Here is a 14,125-nt window from a genome sequence, read left to right on the forward strand (position 1 = left end):
ACCACTCACCACAGATGAGCTCCGTTTTCCATGAGGCATAACCTCAATGACCTCATGAGTGATATAGAGGCTATTTGACATGAGAGGCACCCCCCCACTCCCCCTCACCTACTACGTCTTGCAGATAGCATGCAAGGCATTGTTGACTCCATTCATCATTTTGATTTAGACATCGATTCATTTAGATCATGGAGGGAAAGCATGTGTGCCTTCTACTCTGATGGCTTATTATACAGATAGGTTTATAACCTGCATATAGGTAAAGGAAATTTTCAACATTATTTTGTAAACCCTAAGATGGGTGAACCAATTAGTGAGAAGAAGCCTCATATTTCCATTAGGTGGTGTACACATCCGTGCATAGCAACACATTTTTGGGAGCAATGGTGGATGGTATTTGACCATCCACCACATGCTAATCATGAGGTGCCCATGTACTTCCTTAGGAATTTATGGGCTGAGTCTGAGCTGGGTTTGAAACCCAACTATTTTGATATGGAAGCATTTCAGGGGGTTGGTAGAGGGATGCCTCAAGATAGGCTTGGGGCAAAGCTGAGTGATAGAACAAGAAACTGCAGGCAAGATGAGCCCCTTGTACCTCTTCCTGTGCTTGTTGTGCCTACTCCTCACCATCATCATGCAATTTCATCTGCTTTTACCCATTTGAGTGCCCTTTCAGGAAATTTAGTACAGCAGTGGACGCAGGCGGTACATGCTCCTCCACTTGGACATGTTTGTACTAGCTATGGAGGCATATGCATAGGCCCCCAGAGTGATCTTGGTGTAGCACATGATGGCCATTATGCTAAGGGTGTAGATTTTGATGATGATGTATACGTTGCCCGTGGTGATGGTAGTGACGAGATAGATGTGTCATCATTTGTTGACCTCATGCAGCAGGGAGAGCCTGGAGAGAGTCAAGAGCAACAGGTAAAATTTTAATTTCAATATAAATATAAAGTGTACATAATTATTTACTTTCTACATATATGTGTAATTGTATTAACTATATTAATTTGTACTTTTCAAATAACAGAGGATGGATGACACTGTTCCTCCTAGGAGGCAGTATAGTCTTTTTTCGAGACCTATAGATGTTGGCATCCCTTATATGGTATGCACTTTGAATTACACTATAAAAATGTACATTCAAATTCAAATTTAATAACATGTGCTCATATGTTCTTTTTATTTTATTTTGTAGGGATTTTTTGCATCTACACATACTGAAATTAGTACAAGTCCTACTCCAGTTACCATTGAGGCACAACCTCAAATACATGTAGTATGAAATTTTGACTGAAGACAAATAATTTGTATTATTTTTATGTATGTAAATTATTATTAACTTATAATCTAAACAATTTTGACTCACATGTATATATATTTTATGTGTTTTGATTTTACAAATAGGAGCATGGATATCATACTCATCCATATAGGCCTCAGTATAGTCTATTTTCAACTCCATCTTATGATTATCGTGATAGCATACCTGTAGACACATCTGTGACATTAGCTACCACTCAGGTATGATATATACATTATATATACATGTTTAATTTATAGTGTATAAAAAAAGTAGTGTAAAAATTATGTACTTTGTAATTATATTCATGTATATTTAATTTTGACTAAACGTTTATGTATCCATAATTTTAGGACTACGTCACCACGAGTGTTGCTAAGAGCATAGGACTTAGCTAGATGGAGGTACCTAAATTGTCATTTGAGGTCAGTATTGTGATTTATGTACATAATGTATAGTTCATTATGCTCTAAAATCAAATTTAAAAAATGTATGTATTGTAAATTACAGGACCTCACCACTGCTGCATTTGGTAGTTTTGACAGTGTGCCTCCTCCCATTACTGAGGGACACCCATCTCATGTGGTATAATTTATTTTATTATGTAGTGAATATTTAATTTATTTGCAAGCTAGATTTTGTGACCCATTTCAATTAAGCAAGTACATGATGAGATGTGCCTCCTATTACACAGGGTGATACATCTACCTCACAAGGTGTCCGACATGACAAGACGACTCATATTACACATGATGATCCATCTGAGTCCTCTTCACATGGAGAAAAGAGGACATTTGATTAGATAGATTATGTCTTGTTGGCAACTATAGATTGTGTTTTTATGATGTATATATATATTATTTATGATGTATGTACACTTTGTGTTAGGATAGTTAAAACTGTATGTTAGACCATGTACTATTTTTTTACGATTTCTTATCATGCTTGCGTATGTAGTACATATATTACTATGTTTCACCATGTTTTAAGTATATTCAAACCATTTTCTTTATTTTGACATATTTTATTCATGAACATATGACACATTTTGTAAGTATATATGCAAGATGAACAATAATTTTAACTATCTATAGAGCATTATTGGATAAATATCACATCAAATTTATGCATTGAGATAATCCATACAAATAACATTGACCTACTCGATTAAAAAATGTATTCATAGCATTCCTAACAATGTATCATAAGTGATCTGAATGTGTTGTTTGGTAATGTAAGACTCATTATCACCTAATAAGACCTATTATGTGGTAGTAAACATATGAATACCTATCATAATGTATAATAGACATAATGACTTATTAGGACTCCCGTGTCCCCTTAAGACACACATGTATGGATAACGTACCTAACAATGTACATCATAAGTGATCTTAATGTGTTTTTTGGTAATGAAAGATATAATAAATACAATGAATACAATGAGTAATGATCTTTAAATTATCATGTGCAAGTGACTTGTTTTTAATATTACAATCAATAGTAATTTGAAACTTCAAACAAACATTAATTTAAACATGCTTGAATGTAAAAGTAATAGAGAAAAATAGGAGGTCATTACTTAAATTGACAATTAATTTATAATAATTTATCAGATACACATACCTTTAACTTTCAAATAGAAGTAAACTCTCATTTTTGAATTAGTTTGTACAACATATTTCAAAATATATGTAAGACAATGTCAATGATATATTTATAGTTCACTGAACTCATTTGAAACATAAAATTGGTTGAACACATCTCTTCAAATGAGGTCCTATAAAATAAAAATGTAAAACAAAAAAACACATGTTAATAAACACATAAATTAATATTCAAGGTATCTGAACTATGTAAATATATATGTGTAATTTGTATGTACTTACTATGTGAAATTGCACAAGATGTTGATGTTTGATCCACTTTAACATTTAAATTTGCATAAATTGTAATTGAGACCTGAATAAGAGGTATATAAGTTCTCTAAATTGGTATTGACAACACAAACATACATGTACTTAAATTATATAAGTACATATATATAAAAATAATACAATAATGAAAAAACTTACATGTGTTTGATTTAAATGTAGTCATCCCACTATACCATCTACATCCTCTCTCTTTTACAATGCATCTATGATTGTCTCATGCTCGTCCATTGAAATTGTCCATAATACCTTATTGGCGGGTCTCCCTTTGTATCTTTCTAATTTGATATTTGTTGCCACAACCAAATGAGAATAGTGTAAAATCTTCTTTTCGGTTTGGTAGTCTTCAAATGCTGGCAAACCATTTCTTCTTGTTAGGTATCTACATAGCCAGGTGCCAACTACAACAACAGACCCGATTGGATACTCGAAACCATCATCGTCTACTTGATGACATGTCATTTTTTTCTTAGGTTCCACACATCTAGCTAGCCAATACTCAACCTGTTCATCATTATCACTAGGTGCAATAACAACATAAAAATGTCCTACAAGATAAGATAAAGTATAGAAACACTTTAATCACTCATGTACATATGCAAATTATATAAATTGAAGCATGAGATCACAAAAAAATCTAATTAAATTGTGCATACCAGGTTCTACGAGGTTTGAAATACGATCATAGTCTTCTAATGCAAAAGTAACATTTTGGCCTTCATTTACTATATCATCTTCAAAATGCATGTCAGTAGGTGCTAATTATCTTTGTTGCCAATATTCAACCCATTCTATATTCTCACATTCTTCCCATTCACCTGCAAGACAAAATTGACAAAAACAAGCAAGCTTCCTCATCCATATAGTCCAAGTGTTAGAATCTGAACTCCTAAATGAATGCCATTTAGCTTAACCACTAATTGTATCACAATCATATCTTGAAGGGATATTATTTTCTTCAACTAGGTAGAAGAAATGCTTGAGTTTTGACTTGATCCCGTGTATAAATATTTGTTACACCATTCGACAATCTCATGTGCATTTTTGAATTTAGCTCTTTCCTCAAATTTTAATTGCTCTTTACAAAGGGCTCTCTTCACACATGCACCAACACCATCATGTTCTCCTTTACCATGTCCAGCCTCAAAAAAACTCCACACATGTTGGATGCTAGTTTGCTTATGTGTCCTACTCAACGAATAGAACATTCTAGCATTCTTGAATTGTCTTGTACAATTATCTGAACATATCCAATGTTGTGTCATTTGAATTTATCTCTTTTAAATTATCATAAACGACCTTGAAACAATATTGGACAAACTCAAATGAATGGAGTTTATTATCACTTAAATAAAAATGGTACTCTCTCAAAATTTTTTGATCCTCCTCTGTACTATCAAGTGCATGCCTATAAACTATATGAACATAAATTGTTACTTGCACTAAATTATAATATTGTGGTTGTACCTCTTCTTGCGGTGCAAGCGTGTAGTTCTCTACAAAGTCAACAACTAAAATTATAGTACCAATTGGAAATGTATTCTTACATATGGAAAATTGTCCATCAAGCCATCTAGGATATTGAGAGTGTTTAACATATTTTGGTATGATCACACTCTTAAAATCATCCATAAATGCATGAAAACTAACTTTATCTGTAACTAGATCATACCTTCTTCCAAACTTCCCATCCTTCAATGGATATTCAATAGTTTTGAATATTTTTACCTCAACTAATTGTTGTCCAAAAGTAATCAAAGCATTTTCATGCAAACATTCATCTAACAAAGAAAGATTGCCGCACATATCACATATACTAGAAAGACATGCATTGAAAAGAAAATATTGATCATTAGGTGGCTTACAAAACAAACCTAATATGAAATCTTTTATAGTTTGAGGTGTTATTTTTATACCACATTCTTGCAACATTTCTTTACTATGCATGGTCCCACGTATAGATTGAAATACATCATAATGGTAACGAAATTGAATATGATTTTTACAACAACATGTGATTCTTTCCTTGTTAATCCTTACATACCATGGTTTACACTTTTCAAAAGATCTTTGACTAATGGTAATATTTAATACCTTACCATCTACAAATTTTTTAAACAATTCAGTTTGAGTCATGTCCAAAAGGTGTTTAGGATGTGGATCACGTATTTTTGACCCAATTCTCAATTTAAGAACATCTCTTGAATTAGGTGATACTCTTGTATTATCATGCCAAAAATTTTCAATCAAACTTTTGATTTCACTAGTAAGTTTCATATCACATCTTGGGAGTCTACCACTAGAAGTCCATAAAATATTTGCTAGATCACATTCAAAGTTAACCCTTCTCTTTATAGCTCTTTCTAAAGTCTTTTGATTCACATTAAGATATCCACTTATGTTGGTAATCAATCTTTTGTCAAATGTTGATTTGTTAACTAAAGCTATTATTATTGCTCATCGTGTTGCATTATTATCTTTAGATCGACTTCTCTTCTCGATAACATCAAAGGCACTAGCAACAATGGATACAACTTGTTTTAAAGACTCATTTTTATTCTTGGGTTTTGCATACATTCCCAACCTTCTCATTACTTTTTGCATTTTAGACATTTTAATTAGTTGCAACATTAGCTGACATTAAAACCCAAATTTCTTATTATAAAAAAAATGCCTATACAATCTATTAGCATGTGTCCTAATTTGTCTCCATGAAACCAATCCCTCAATATTATCTAACACATCATTAGGAATATGAAAATTATGTTCAGACACTTTACTATCATCCTAACATGTTTGTTCAGTAGTTGGTGTTTCTATGTCTACATTCATGCAATTTTTATTTTTAGACACTTTACTATTTTCACTGTTATTTGGGATTTGAATATCATTTTCAAATTTTCTTGGCATTTCTTTTGGGGTAGGCATTTTAATTGGAGTGTTTTGTGCATGATCATTTGACAATTGCTTCTCATGAAGAAAATCTAAATCGTGTAAATCGCAACTTGTTTCTAAAAAATCACCAATTTCATCACGAGAGAAAATTTGAGAGTTTGGAGACACACCTATATTGAACGCATAATTAGAATGTGCACCTGAATTTTCTTGTATTTGGTTCTCTTCTTTGACTTCTTCATCCATCGTGGTATCTTAAATGTCTTTCTCCTTTGAAACATTGTTCAAGTCTCTAATTCTCTATCTTCTCTCTCATTGATGTTGTGCTTCATTCTCTTTATTTGCTGCAATCTCCTCATCTATCAAAACTCTTGCTTTCTTCTTTCTTTGTTATTTTAATCCCATGTTTGCACCAATTTTGAATTTGAATCAATAGCTTGCAAATTGTATAAGAGGACAAGAAAATAGAATAAGCGTGATGAAATTTGGTGTTGTAGGTCGAAACTATTGTTCAATCATTTCAATCATTGAAATTGGGTTAGTGGGACAGCTTTTGGGACCCAACGGGTACATCAAAAATGGGTAACCGACTTCTTAAAAATTGGGCACCCGATTTTTTAAAAATTGGGTACCCATTTACAAATTGGGTACCCGATTTTTAAAACAATCGGGTGCCCGATTTTAAAAAAGTCAGTATAACGGTTCAAAGAAATCGAGCACCCGATTTGTGAATTACAAATCGGGTGCCCGATTCGTGAGACATGAGCGAGAATTTGGCATGGCTCCCAACTTTTGCATGGGGTTTTGCCTTGGGGAAAGGCATGGCATAGGCTTGGTCCCACCAAGCCATGCCTTTGTGCTTCTTCTTTTTTCTAAGGCATTTAATCAACAATTTCTAGTATTGTCATAATTTTTTTATAGTCATTCCTATTGAATTTTTTGACGAGACAAAAACCCATTATAGGTCTTGTTGTTCTGATTTCAAAAATGTAAATTTTATAGTGTTATTAGTTTATTTTCTATTTTTCCATTATTTATTAATCAAAACTATCCCCTAAACGTTAAAAAGTGACATTCACTAAAACTTTAATAACTTTTTTATTTTATAATTTTTCTTAAATTAATTTATATGTCATCAATCTACATACAATTCTTTTGATGTTAAAAAAAAAAAAAAATTGAAAAAAGTGAGATTTTGATCAAATTATGTGGTCCGTACACAAGAGGTTTTAAAATTTACCTTTATAGCAATTAATAATTAATAATAATAAAATTATTCAATAAAAAATTTTAAAAAAATACTGTCATCAATCTTAGGTGTATTAGGTAACTCCCTTTAAAAGGATTTGCAAAAATTCATTTATTTTTGTCAAATTATGGTGTCCGTACATGAGCATGGTATGGTCCTGAAACAGGCATTTTGAAAAAGTGGTTTTTAAAGATCCATACCAAAAAACAAATCTATCATATGGATGCACAAATAAATTGCATATTCAAAAACTAGATTCCAAATACTAAAAATTTTATTTTTGGAATTTTTAAATATTCAATCTCTAAATACCTCAAATTTTGACATCAATTGACAAAAAATTTCAAAAATAAGAAAAACACTTCCACTTTTTGGCCAAAAGTGAGACCCAACTTCTTGCACTGACCCATATATACTAAGATCCATTTTAGATGTTTTAATGATTTAGTAGATATGACTTCAATGTTTCATGATTATATGTATGGTGATAATGTTTAGAATAGTAATTTTGTTATGATAAGAAAGATAAATTTTGATACCCATATCTTGATATTTCTATGTTTTGGATATTTTATGAAAATGACTAGATGAAAGTTAATTGTATATGTTAATGCAAATTTTTTGATATTGGATAATTCTACACTTATCTTTATGTATTTCTATAATATTTCATTGAGCTACTAATGGTTAAGTTGAGTGTGCAGGGAAGTTGAACCACAGAAGTTATCCAGGGAAACAAGGTTCAAACCTATGTGAACACGATGAAGCCAAGGTGAATCTTTGGAAGATTCAAAACCTTGTTGTAATGTATTTATTTCATGACGTGATTGTGCGTGGGTGTTATAAGTTAAAGATCATGATTAATTAGAGACATGTCATCATGATGTGTAAAGTATTTAATGTGTGGGTGTCATTTGACACTTGTGTTGTCTATGTGTAAATGACATGTCATATATGTTAGGATAAACCATAGTCAAAAATAAAAACTACATGCAAATATAATCAATAACAGAAAATAATAGATCACACAGAAATGAACACAAGGCATCAAGATTTAATGTGGTTCACCCAATCCTTGGGCTACATCCACCAAACAGCAAGTCCGATCTTATTACAATCTAGTGATTACAACCTGATTACAATCCGTAATCCCTTATAGCTCAATACCACCGCAAGAACCAATTTTGCATCACAACATAATGAAAAAGACCCAACCCTAAACCCTTTTATACAAGTATTAAACTGCTTTAGGGTTATAACATGTCAACATATGTCGGCCATAAAATGTCAGCTACCATGTCGGCCATGGCCCAATTTTTTTTATGAAGTATGTACAGTACTTTCCTGATCAGTCACCATAATCTAACAATCTCCCACTTGGGGACTGATCAGGCTCCACACTAAACAATAATCTCCCAATTGGAGACTGATCCTATACCAATACCACTACCACATGGGGCTCTCACTGGATCAAACCACCCTGGACTCTACTGTTCTTTTATTCATATTCAGTCTAAAAGACCAGCCGAAGCTAAAGAGGAGTTTAGCTTCTCTCGTGTTACAACCTTTGTCAACATATCTACTAGATTGGCATTTGTATGTATCTTCTCCAGCTTTAACTGTCCATCCTCCAAAACTGACTGAATGAAATGGTACCACAACTGTATGTGTTTGGTCTTAGAATGCAGAGCTAAATTCTTTGCAAGATGAATGGCACTTTGACTATCGGTGAACAAATAATTATCCTTTTGAGGATGTCCAAATTCTTCCAAGAAGAAATGAAGCCATATCATCTCCTTGGCTGTCTCTATAGTAGCAACATACCCTGCCTCTGTAGTGGATAGAGCATTAATCTTTTGTAACCTAGAAACCCAACTCACAACTGCCCCACCAACAGTAAAGACATAACCTGTTGTACTCCACCTGGTATCAATATCCCTAGCCAAATCTGAGTCAACATAGCCCTGTAAATTAGTAGTAGAGCCCCCAAAGTGTAAACACTTATTGGATGTTCCTCTCAAATATCTGAGAATCCACTTGACAACATTCCAATGCTTAAATCCTGGATGACTCATATACCTGCTAACGACTCCCACTGCATGTGCAATATCTGGCCTAGTGCATACCATAGCATACATCAAACTTCTTACAGCTGAAGGATAGGGTACCTTGGACATCTTATCCTCCTCTTCCTGTGTCTTGGGACACATCTCCTTAGTCAATTTCAAATGACCAGGTAAAGGTGTGTTGATAGCTTTAGCATTCTCCATAGAGAAATGTTGTAACACCTTCTCAACATAATTAGCTTGAGATAGCGTCAATGTTCTGTTCTTCCTATCTCTGAAAATCTTCATACCAAGGATTTATTTTTCTATCCCCAAATCCTTCATAGCAAATGCATGTGCTAACTAGCATTTTAGCCCCTTAATATGATCCATGTTAGACCCAGCTACAAGCATATCATCAACATATAGACATAAAATAATGTAGCTATCATCATCCAACCTCTTAAAATAAACATAATAATATGAATGACACTTGTTATAGCCATGCTCATGCATAAACCTATCAAATTTCATATACCATTGCCGAGGTGCTTGCTTCAAGCCATATAAACTTTTCTTCAATTTGCACACTAATTTCTCCTTACCTTTGACCTCAAATCCCCGTGGTTGGGCCATATATATTTCTTCATCCAAATCACCATGAAGAAAGGTTGTTTTAACATCCAACTGCTCTAAATGAAAATCTTTAGTAGCCATAAGACTTAAAATAGTACGGATAGAAGTCATTTTAACAACAGGAGAAAATATCTCATCAAAATCAATTCCCTTTTTTTGTGCAAATCCTTTTACAACTAACCTGGCCTTAAATCTTTTCTTACTTCCTTCCTCTTCTTTCAACCTGTGAACCCACCTATTCTGTACAACCTTTTTACCTGCAGGAACTTGCATATATCCCATGTCTTATTCTATAGCAAAGAGTCCATTTCATCTTTCATTGCAAACTCCCACTGAATCTTAGTATCCACCAGCATAGCTTCATCATAACTTTCAGGTTCACCAACATCAGTAAGTAAAATAGAATACAAAGAGGGAGAAAATCTTTGTGGAGGTCTAATTTTCCTCATTGACCATCTAACATTCACTAGTGTGTGTGGTATTTGTTGTTGCATTTGTTGCACATCATGAGGAATGGCAGGAACATCAGCTTTTGGAGTATCATCTAGCACTACATAATCATCTTCTTTCTTCTCATGTTGCTGCAACAGATCTTTGTACAATACTTTCTCATTGAATATGACATCCCGCGTTCTAATAATTTTAAGATTTTCAAAATCCCAAAGCCTATAACCAAATTCATTAATGCCATATCCAAAAAAGACACATTTCTTTGATTTAGCTTCTAGCTTGGTTCTATTTTCAGAGTCTATATGAGAAAAAGCTTCACAACCGAAGGTCTTGAGAAAAGAATAACTCACCTTCTTACCAGTCCATGCTTCCTCTAGAATACCATAGCCCAAAGGAGTAGAGGGACCTCTATTAATCAAATATACAATAGTATTGATAGCCTCTGCCCACATGTGTAAGGGCAACCCTACATGCAACCTCATGCTCCTTGCGTGCTCCATTATAGTCCTATTCATGTGTTCAGCCACTCCATTTTCCTATGGAGTCCTTAGAATAGTTTTCTATCTATGAATACCATTAGTGGAGCAATAATCTTCAAATTCATGACTGCAATACTCACCACCATTACCAGATCTAAGACATTTTAATTTCTTACCAGTCTCATTTTCAACCAAGCATTTCCATTTCTTAAAAGTTTTAAATACATCAGATTTCTATCTAAGGAAATAAACCCATACTTTTCTAGTTGCTTCATCAATAAATGTAACATAATAATGAAAGCCACCAAGGGAAGAGACCTGAGCTTGTCCCCATACATCTGTATGAACAAGCTCTAATTTCTCCTTTTTGTTTTCCTTCCCAGTCCTTACAAAACTCACTCTCTTTTGTTTTCCATACACACAACTTTCATAGAAATCCATATTAACACATTTCAGACCTGGTAAAACTTTCTTTGAATGAAGTACTTTCATACCTTTCTCACTCATGTGCCCAAGTCTGTTGTGCCACAGCGCTGTATCAGAATCTACAACAGCTATTTGTTCTCCCTGCTCAATTGCAACAATTATTCCTGAATATTCATTTTTCTTTGAAACAATCAAAGTAGTAGGAACAATATGACCTGTACAAAGATATAAGGTGGCTACTTTCACACCTTTTTCTACTACAAAGGGACCTTTTGAAACCCTCCAATTTTTATCATTAAAAGTAACTACACAACCCTCATCACTGAGTTGCCTGACTGAAATTAAATTTCTACTCAGCCTTGGAACATGTCTTACCTCATGTAGTAGCCAATGATTCCCATTCTACAACTTAATCTTAATTTTTTCCTTTCCAACAATATGACAGGGTTCACTATCCCCAAAATAAACAAGCCCAAAATCTCCTTGGACATAATCAATGAAATAACCTCTATGAGGTGTAGCATGAAATGAAGCACCAAAATCTAAAACCCATGAATCATTAACACTTTCTAAAGACAGAAGCAAAGCATCCTCTTCAGATTTGTTACTTAGCACATTTTCCTCCTTGTCTCCATCTGATTTATCTCCTTCATTTTTCTTTCTATTCCAGCAATCTTTCTTTTTGTACCCTGGTTTCCTATAGTACCAGCAATCATTTGGTCCTCTCGATTGAGACCTCCTCCCCTTTGACTTTCCTCTTGATTTCCCATGATTTCTAGAGTTACTTCCTCTTTCATTCGTTCTGCCCCTGCTTTGTGCATTCAATGCACTTCCTAATGTAGATCCACTTGAGAATTTCCTACGAGTTTCCTTACTCAAAACAACACCAATCACATCATCATATTTTAGGGTACTAGATTCAGGAATAGAATTACTCACCGCCATTACCAAGCCACTCCAACTTTCGGGCAAAGAACACAAAATCAAGAGAGCCCTAATTTCTTCATCAAAATTGATACCCACAGAAGGTAACTAACTAGTAATAGTATTAAACTCATTTAAATGATTTGCAATAGATCCACCTTCTTCCATTTTCATATTAAATAAACACTTCATGAGAAATACCTTGTTTGAAGCGGAGGGCTTTTCATACAGTGTTGCTAGGGTTTTCATCAAATCTTCTGTCATTTTTGCTTTTGTAATATTAAATGCCACCGATGGTGCCAAGCATAAACAAATACTTTTGAGTGCCTTTCTATCCAAAAGATCCCATTCAGCCTCCGACATAGTTCCCTGATTCTTAGCTTTGCCTTCCAATGGCTTCCATAAATCCTTCTGATATAGATAGTCTTCCATTTGCATCTTCCATAACTGGAAGTTCTGCCCATTAAACTTGTCAACCCTCATCTTACCCTCATCTACCATCACTCCCACTCAACTGTGAGACTCCCACTTAACCATGAGACTTTCCTATAGAGGATAACTGAAAGACAACCTCGCTCTGATACCACTTGTTAGGATAAACCATAGACAAAAATAAAGACTACATGCAAATATAACCAATAACAAAAAATAATGGATCACACAGAAATGAACACAAGGCACCAAGATTTAACATGGTTCACCCAATCCTTGGGCTACGTCCACCAAACAGCAAGTCCGATCTTATTACAATCCAGTGATTACAACCTGATTACAATTCATAATCCCTTACAGCTCAATAATGCCGCAAGAACCAATTTCGCATCACAACATAATGAAAAATTCCCAACCCTAAACCCTTTTATACAAGTATTAAACCGCTTTAGGGTTATAACATGTCAACCATATGTCAGCCATAATATGTCGGCTACCATGTACAGTACTTTCCTGATTAGTCACCATAATCTAACAATATATGGTGTTGGGCATGAAGTCACTTAACCTAAACTTAATCCCATTATGAAATTAAGTTAACCCACCTTGGAGAGTGTTAGGATGAGTCACCTTCATGATGGAATTCAAATTAAATTTGATAGGAACTTTAGAGAGCCTAAAAGTGGCTCCCAAGTGTTATATTGGTGAAAATAAGTCACCCACGTGGTAGTAGTATAGGTTGGGGGTCTAAATATCACCATAAGTTGGCCTAGGGGACTTAGGAGCCCCTCTAAACTAGTCATTTTCAAGCCAATTCGAAAATCGGAGTGTCACATGACATTTTTTTTCCTCATCCCTCCTTTTGGGTAAGTTTCCATTAGTAGAAGGTACAAGGGTGTAAGAGGGGTAGGTGAGGAAGGAAGTGGAGGTCTTTTTAGGGAGCTCATGCCAAACTTAGTGGTTGTTCACCCACTCTCTAATTGTAGAGACACTTAGGGTTTGGAGAAAAGGGACTTGGAAGAAAAGAAGGAAGTTCTTCATCACCATCTCCATAACCATAGCTTTAAAGGAGGTTAGTGATTCATGCCATGCTTTCTTCATCTCATGAAGGTTGAAGATGTAAATTGTAAGAGTGTTTCTTGTAGGATCTATGTGTTTGATATGGTGCATGTTGTAAATGTTTGTGTATGTGAGTGAGCATGTTGAATCTATTTTCATTTGGTTTTGTTTTCTTGGATTGTGGTTGTGGATTGAATGTTGTGTTGGGTGTGAAGGCTTCACTCACCCTTGGGAGGGAAGAGAAGTCTTGGGGTGAATGGGTTAGTTGGTCTCAACATTGAAGTTGA

This window comes from Cupressus sempervirens, chromosome 11 (assembly GCF_028749045.1).
Source record: "Cupressus sempervirens isolate cs-2001-9-10 chromosome 11, ASM2874904v1, whole genome shotgun sequence".
In the NCBI taxonomy this organism is placed as follows: Eukaryota; Viridiplantae; Streptophyta; class Pinopsida; order Cupressales; family Cupressaceae; genus Cupressus; species Cupressus sempervirens.